The sequence below is a fragment of the Callospermophilus lateralis genome, unplaced genomic scaffold (assembly GCF_048772815.1).
Source record: "Callospermophilus lateralis isolate mCalLat2 unplaced genomic scaffold, mCalLat2.hap1 Scaffold_86, whole genome shotgun sequence".
In the NCBI taxonomy this organism is placed as follows: Eukaryota; Metazoa; Chordata; class Mammalia; order Rodentia; family Sciuridae; genus Callospermophilus; species Callospermophilus lateralis.
The window spans coordinates 6,788,315-6,796,374 of NW_027516693.1; positions in this window are offsets into that span (position 1 = coordinate 6,788,315).

Here is an 8,060-nt window from a genome sequence, read left to right on the forward strand (position 1 = left end):
TCAATTCCGAATTCTGACATTTTGCATCCCCTTTCTTTGCCTTATCTTTTACTCTTTCACATTTATTACTAACATACTATGCATTTGAGTTATTTTTTTGTTATCTGTTGTCTCTCCACCTAATAGAATGTAAGCTCCATGAGGACAGCATGCTAATGAATAACTATTGCCTAAAACATAGTAAGCCTAGATTTTTGTTGAGTGAATGAGTGAATGAATGTTGCTTTAACAGTTTGTCTTGATTTTTCATCAGTTAAATTCCAGAGAGCATTCTGATTTCCAGGTTTTGAGAAGCTCTAGTGCTAATGCCAGTACTTTCTTATTAACTGACAGATATTTTTTATCAATGGAGCTTTGTAGGCAGAAAGTTTCACCAGGTTTCCATAACCTACAGAATAAAAACAGGTTTAATATTAGCTTACTACTGCCATATGACTCATCTACCCTTTTCTTTTATTATCTCCCTATAAGTCCTCTGATCACCCAAACTGATCCACTTTAAAAAAGTAATTTCCTATCTTTTTGTTCTTACTACTCATTTTTCCACCTTTTTGGTTCTTTCTATTTCACTCTCTTGTAATGGCCCTTGGAAGTATCTGAAGCACTTGGCAGAATATAACTTAGATCCTTTCTCTTCCTTCTAAAACAGGGTTCTGTTTTGTTTTTGTATTGTTTGTTTTTTGGTACAGGAGATTGAACTGAAGGGCACTTTATCACTGATTTCCATCCACAGCCCTTTTTATTTTTTATTTTGAGCTGAGGTCTCGCTAAGTTCCTTAGGACCTTGCCAGGTTGCTGGGGCTGTCCTCAACCTTCGATCTTCTTGCCTCCGCCTCCTGAGTTGTTGGGATTACAGGTATGCACCTCTGTGCCTGGCTAATATTAGTGTTTTAAATAAAGACAATTTATAAGAATATATGCCACAGAAACATGTGTGTGGGACCTAAGAATGACTAAGGAAATACAGATTTGGCCAAAAACATTTCAAGCTTCTGTGACTCACCGAATATTAAATTTATATAGTGATTGACACAAATAATGAGAACTACTGATATCTGAATCAAACATCAACTTGGCAAAGTTCCCTACTTTTAAAATTATATTCAAGGGAACTAGGGTTGTGGTTCAGTGGTAGAGCATTTGCCTCACATGTGTGAGGGCCTGGGTTTTAGCTTTACCATCACATAAAAATAAATTTTTAAAAAATGTATTTTGTCTACCTGCAGCAGTTGCACTCTTATATATATATATATATATATATATATATATATATATATATATATATATATTCAAAATGCTTTAACAACTTTAGCCACTGAAAGTATTCTTTCATTGTATTTATTTTAAGTTCAAATCTTATAGTGGAGAATATGGAAATAAATGAATTCCAAGGGTCCTTGAAAAAAATCTATCACTACAAATTAAGATTTTTTTCCTTCATACTGGAAATTGTTAATTTATTATATAAACAATCTTTAAAAGAAAGAAAATGTAAATAGTATTGTACAAAAGTAACTTTCCAAAGCTGTACTAGTATTTATACAATTCTAAAAATTCTCCAATGTACTTAAAGCAAAACAAATATTTGAACACTAGTGCACACATACTTTTACAGGTAGATGTACTTTAATCATTAAGCAAAAATACGTTGGATTAAAGTTTATCTACTGAAATAATATTTGTATCCAATAAAATGCACAGATCTTCAGTTTAAAATTGCATGTGTTTTGTTTAGTTTTGTCCTGGGAACTTAACTCTAGAGCTCTCTACCACTGGAGCTACTTCCCAGCTATTTTTTATTATTGTTAAATTTTTTTATTTTGAGACAGGCTCTCACTAAGGTGCTTAGTGCCTTCATAAGTTGCTGATCCTTGAAATTGTGATCCTCCTGCCTAAGCCTCCCAAACTGTTGGGATTACAGGCATGTACCACCATGCCTCTTCAATTTCATGAGTGAAAATATTTTGTAAACATTTTCTACATCACCCTATAAACCATTTCTATAATTGAATTTCATCCTTCATAGGCAATCACAATCCTGATTTCTACCTCCATTGGTTTTACCTGTTTCTAAAGTTCTTAAAATGAAATCTTATAAAAAGGTACTCTCTTGAATCTGGCTTTTTTTTTTTTTGCTTTATGAATTGCAGCTATGTTATAGCATGTATCAATAATTCGTGATTATGTATTTTATTTTGTGAGTCTACCAGTCTTAAGAATTAAACTGGTTAGACATTGACATAACAGCCTCTTCATGAACATATATTTTCTTTCTCTATGGTAAACACACAATAGGAGAACTGATGAGTCATACAATAGATATTTAACAATTTCTTAAATTTTGTAGACTACTTATATACTCCCACAATCAATATAAAGAGTTATAATTGCTCTATATTCTCACAAATACATGGTATAATTAATCCTTACTTTTATACCTTTTGTTGTTGAAATCATCTCATTGTGATTTCTTTTGTTTTAGTTTTGCATAGTAGAGATTGTACCCTGAGTCTCATGCTTGCTATGGAAGTGCTCTACCACAGAGCTGCATTCCCCACTATCATTGTAATTTTAATTACTATTCCCCAAATGACCTCTGAGCTTTAGGACTTTTCATGTGCTGTCTAGTCATTAAATATGCCTCTTTAATGAAATTTCTGTTCAAGACTTTTCTCCATTTATTAAAGCACTTTATGAATATCTGTTATTATTTGGCAATTTGAGATACATCAATCCTGATTAGCAACCCAATCCTTCTATAGCCAGCAGTTTAAAAATATAAACATGGGCTGGGGATATAGCTCATTGGTAGAGTGCTTGCCTAGCATGCACAAGGACCTGAGATCAATCCCCATCACCACCACCAAAACAAAAATGAAAACAAAAACACAACAACATGAAATAGAAGAAAACATAATAGCTAACATTAAATTTTGCTCTAATAGGGAGAATCTGGACAAAGACAAAAATAAATTGGCATGGTGGTGTGCACTGGTAATTCCAACTTTTCAGGAGCCTGAGACAGAAGGATTGTAAGTTTGAGGCAAATTAGCGAGATCCCATCTTAAAGTAAAAAAAATAAAAAGGGCTAGGAATGTAGCTCAGTGGTAGAGTGGCCCTGGATTAAATCCCCAGTACAGCAAAAATAAATAAATGGATGAATAAAAAATAAGTTCATATAATAAGCTTCAAGTAAGTAAAGAACATTTGTGGGGCACATGTTTTCTCTAAGAAAAATAAAAAGACAAATTGCTTTATTTTGAAGTATTTTTAAACTTAGTTTCCAGGGTGCCAATTTCCCCAGTGTTAGAATAATATTGTATGTGGATTTAGAAAAGACACTTACTGTGCTGTTCCTTCCCTGAGGAGTTGTCATTGTTAAGTAGTAGCTGGACATCTGAGGAGGAAACCGTGTTGAAAGGTTAAGTACAGGACAAACTTAAGAATTTTTAGTAGACTTCTAGAACAGATATTTAAAATTCAGGCTTTGACTTGGTGTGGTGGTGCAGGCCTGTAATTCCAGCTACTCAGGAAGCTTAGGCAGGAGGATTCCAAGTTTGAGGCCAGGCTCAGCAAATTAGCTTGGTCCAAAGCAACTTAGTGAGATCCTGTCTCGAACTAAAAAATAACAAGGGCTGAGGATGTGGTTCAGTGGTAAAGCACCCCCTACTTCCCAAAACAAACAAACAAAAAAATTCAGGCTTTGCAGAAATAAAAAATAAAAAAGAAGTAAAACTGTGATTATCCTAATTCATGTTAGAAAAAATGACAAAATTCAACAGTCATCCCACCATCATAAAACAACAAAAACTACTAGGCTTTTTTAGGAATAGAATAAATTTCCTGGACATGAGAAAGGGCCAAAATTCTATAACAAAATTCATAATGAAAGATAAACATTGTTAATAATTTTAAAGGCAGGACAAGAATGATTCCTACTGCCTCTACTAAATACACTGTACCTATAAGTCCTGAAAAATGTCATGAAAATATCTCTTTTGTTAAATCATCCAGACCTCCCTTTTCTGTCCCCCAATAGCTATTCTCCTCTGGATAACTTATTAAAAATGGAAATTAAAATGTTAGAATCTCCTGTTTTTTGTTTTTTGTTTTTTTTTTTTCTTTGTTACGGGGGTTTGAACCAAGGGATGCTTTACCACTGAGTGACAGCCTTAGTCCTTTTTATTTATCATTTTGAGATAGGGTCTTGTTAAATTGCTGAGGCTGGCCTTGAACTTGTGATTCTCCTGCCTCCGTCTTCTGAGTAGCTAGGTTTATAGGCAGGGCCACTGTGCTCAGCAAAATCCTATATGAGTTAAAATTTTAAGTACTGAAAGACAAAATTTGACATGTGAACTACTTAGCAACAGGCACGAGGAGTACATACCACAAACACACACCTCAGAATATTCTCATGTACATGAAGTTTGAGAACCCTGCGATGATGAAATAATTAGATAAATTATTATTTTTCTGAGAATAGTGATAACTGGTAGAGATCAGGATGGGGAATATCCTATATTAATTGAGGAAAACAAAAAAGAAATGGGTTCTGATTAGGAAGAGTGTTCATGAAAATTATACAAAATGAGCTACCTGCTACAATATGGATTTCCCACTGTTTATTTTCTTTGATATATATACTGAATAATGTTCTGTATTCATCACCTGTTTGTGTCAATCACTTAGTTAAGAAATTAGTAAACCTGCTGGGTATAATGGTGATGCCTATAAAAAAAAATCCCAGCTACTCAGGAGACTGAGGCAGGAAGATCATAAGTTCAAGGCCAGCCCAAGCAACTTAGACCCTGTCTCAAAAAAAAAAAAAAAAAAAAAAAAGGACCGGGGATGTAGTTAATTGGTAGAGTATCCCTGGGTTCAATCCTGGGTACTGGAAAAAAGAACCTAGCAAACCTATTTTGAATAATAAACCTTTTTTCTAGCTCATTTGTGGGAAATATGCCAAATGGCAAATGGGCTATAATCCATACCATTTTCTATGAAGCTGCATTTCCTGTAGTTCTTACACAACTGTGAAAACTCAGCAAAGTGTTTGTAGTGGAAAACTAAACATATACATATCCATTCATTACAAAAGATTTCTGCAAAAGAAAAGACACAAGCCATAGTTTATAGACAGCCTCATAAAATAACATCTAAATGTATAATAATAAAAGTTACCAAACTGAGGGCTGGGGTTGTGGCTCAGTGGTAGAGAACTTGCCTCACATGTGTGAGGCACTGGGTTAGTGCTACATAAAAAACAAATAAATAAAATAAAAGTACTGTGTTCATCTACAACTAAAAATATTTTTTAAAAGTTACTAAGCTGAAAATTCAAGATACTTATATTTCTGAAGTCCCACCAAAATTTTCCAAAAAGTTACAAAATCTGATGAAATTGGTACAATTGAAAGAAAGAAGATAAAATAATGGATGAACTGTACCTGCATATAAAAAAAAGTAGTTCACCAATTCAGTAACTAGGAAGAGAAGTATCAATAAAAAGAGATTGAGGACTGAATAATATACTGTTACTACCCTAAGGATCTAAAACCTAGAAAGGAATATACCAAGCAGGAATTAAATGCAGAACTAGACACAAAGTAAGGTCCAATGAGTTCTATTATGTATGTAGGAGGGGCAGTGGTCTTCAAAGTCAGTGATGTTTGAGCTGGATTGAAGTAGGTAAAGCCAGGAGGACATCTCAGGCAGAGCAAACAATACATACAAACTCAAACAGGTCATAAAAACTGAACTAAGCCTCTTTTAAATATCTAACATAATACATAGAAGCCACATAGATTAAATATTCAATTTTTAAGATTGTAAAGAGGTTTCTAGTGCAAAAAGTTTGAGAAGAGCTCTATACACTGATGTGGTTAAATGTTAATGATATCTCTTAAGTGAAAAGGATTTACAGCATGATGTATAATTACTAAAATTTTATTTACACAAATATATAGCTACTAAATATTAACAGGGACTATTCTCTAATAGTTTTATTGGAAAAGATATTTTTCTTTCTTTTTATGGTTTACCTCTACCCAAAAGAATATATTACTTGCATAATGAAATTTTAAATTTCTTAAAAAAATAAAAACAGAAGAGCATGTCAACATCTCTTATCCTTTAATTAAAAAAAAGAATGAAAGGGAGCTAGGCATGATAGTGGCAGCCTATAATCCAAGCTACTCTATTCAAGACGCTAGGGCAGGAGAGTCACCAAGTTCAAGGCAAAAGTAGGCAACTTAGCAAGACCCAGTCTTAAAAAATCAGAAGAGCTGGGGATATAGCACAGTGGTAGGATGACCACTGGGTTTAATTCCCACTACCACCACCACCACAAAAAAAAAAAAAAAAAAAAAAAAAAAAAAAAAAAAAAAAAAAAAAAAAAAAAAAAAAAAAAACGGGGCCATAAAGATAAAGGCTACTGAAAGACATTTAAATTTAAGAACCACCACAAGGAAGCAAAGGACAATAAAGGAGATTGTCAAAATGCTAAAGGCAACAACGAGGGCTTTTTAAAGTTACAATTCCTGCCCCCAAAGGGGTGGTGTTGCTGCAGATGAACCCAGGGTTTCACACATGCTAGGCAAAGCCTCTACAAACACATCCCCCACTCTACAGTTGGCTTTTTAAAGTTACTCCTTGACAGAAGTTTTTGTCTTATTCACAGCATGTCTACATAATGTCTTATGCTTGAAAATAAAGGTCGACAAATTGTTTAATGAGGTGATTGCATTGATAGAGACAAGTAATCTAAAAGCTAACTTCCATTTTTCTAAAGAAAACAAACGAAACTGAAATATATGAAAGTCAGAGAGGGGACTGGGGTTGTGGCACACTGGTAGAGTGCTTGCCTTGCATGTGTGAGGCCCTGGGTTCAATCCTTACTACCACATATTATAAAATAAAGTATTGTGTCCATCTACAACTAAAAAATATTTTTTAAAAAATCAGAGCGGAGCATAAAAGTAGTATTATTTGAAGTCAGATTCAAAATGTTAAAGTTATCCCAGTGCATCTGATAAGATAAAGAGCAAAGGAAAGAAATATTTAATTATAGAAACCACAACATCTCCTAGTTTTTAGGTGAAAGTGGGGAGATCTGAAGATACATGCAATGGCAAGAGTGAAATGCCAAATGAGTGGTAAGAAGGAATGTGATCATCTGCATATGCCAATGTGGAATCCTAAAACATTTTCATAGCAAGAAATACCATGTTACTGAGAAAGTCACTGAAATGACAGATTACTAGGTATTAAATATTTTACAGTCTTTGAAGTGTTAAGCTGATTTATGACTAAATACAATGATTATATTAATAATATTAATATTATATTAATAATATTATTGTAATTATAATAATAATCCGAAGGAGTAGAAGACATAATAATACATTTCTACACTCACTATAAAATCTATAACATGTATGCTTCGTGATTTACAAGTCCCTTCATAATTTGTACCCACCTCAGCAACTCTTTCTTACCACATATTTCCTAGTCCTACAGCTATACATTTTACTCAGGGCTACTGAATCTTTTATCCCTTTTTGGCAAAAATACTCTTCTACAGATGGTTATTTCACATTCATTAAGGTCTCTTTTAATATCACTGAATAAATAATGATTTATTGTATATAAAAGCTATTGCTGCACCCTTCCCATGCTTCACAATTCTAGCTTCTTTAACTGTGCTATTGTTTCTCAAAGAACTTGATTTTTGTATATAAAAGCTATTGCTGCACCCTTCCCATGCTTCACAATTCTAGCTTCTTTAACTGTGCTATTGTTTCTCAAAGAACTTGCAGCCATTAGATATAGAATTATAAGTTTACTGTCCAACACCGTGAAAAGAATTTCAAGAACACAGAGCAGGAGTTAACAAACTGTTAATGTAAAGAGTAGACAGTAAATACTTTAGGGCTTGGTGGGCCACATAGTTTGTCTCAACTGTTAATAAATAAGCATGATTGTGTTCCAATGAAACATGATTTTGTATTTCATGTAATTTAATGACAGGGAATATTATTATTCTTTTAATTTTGTTTCAA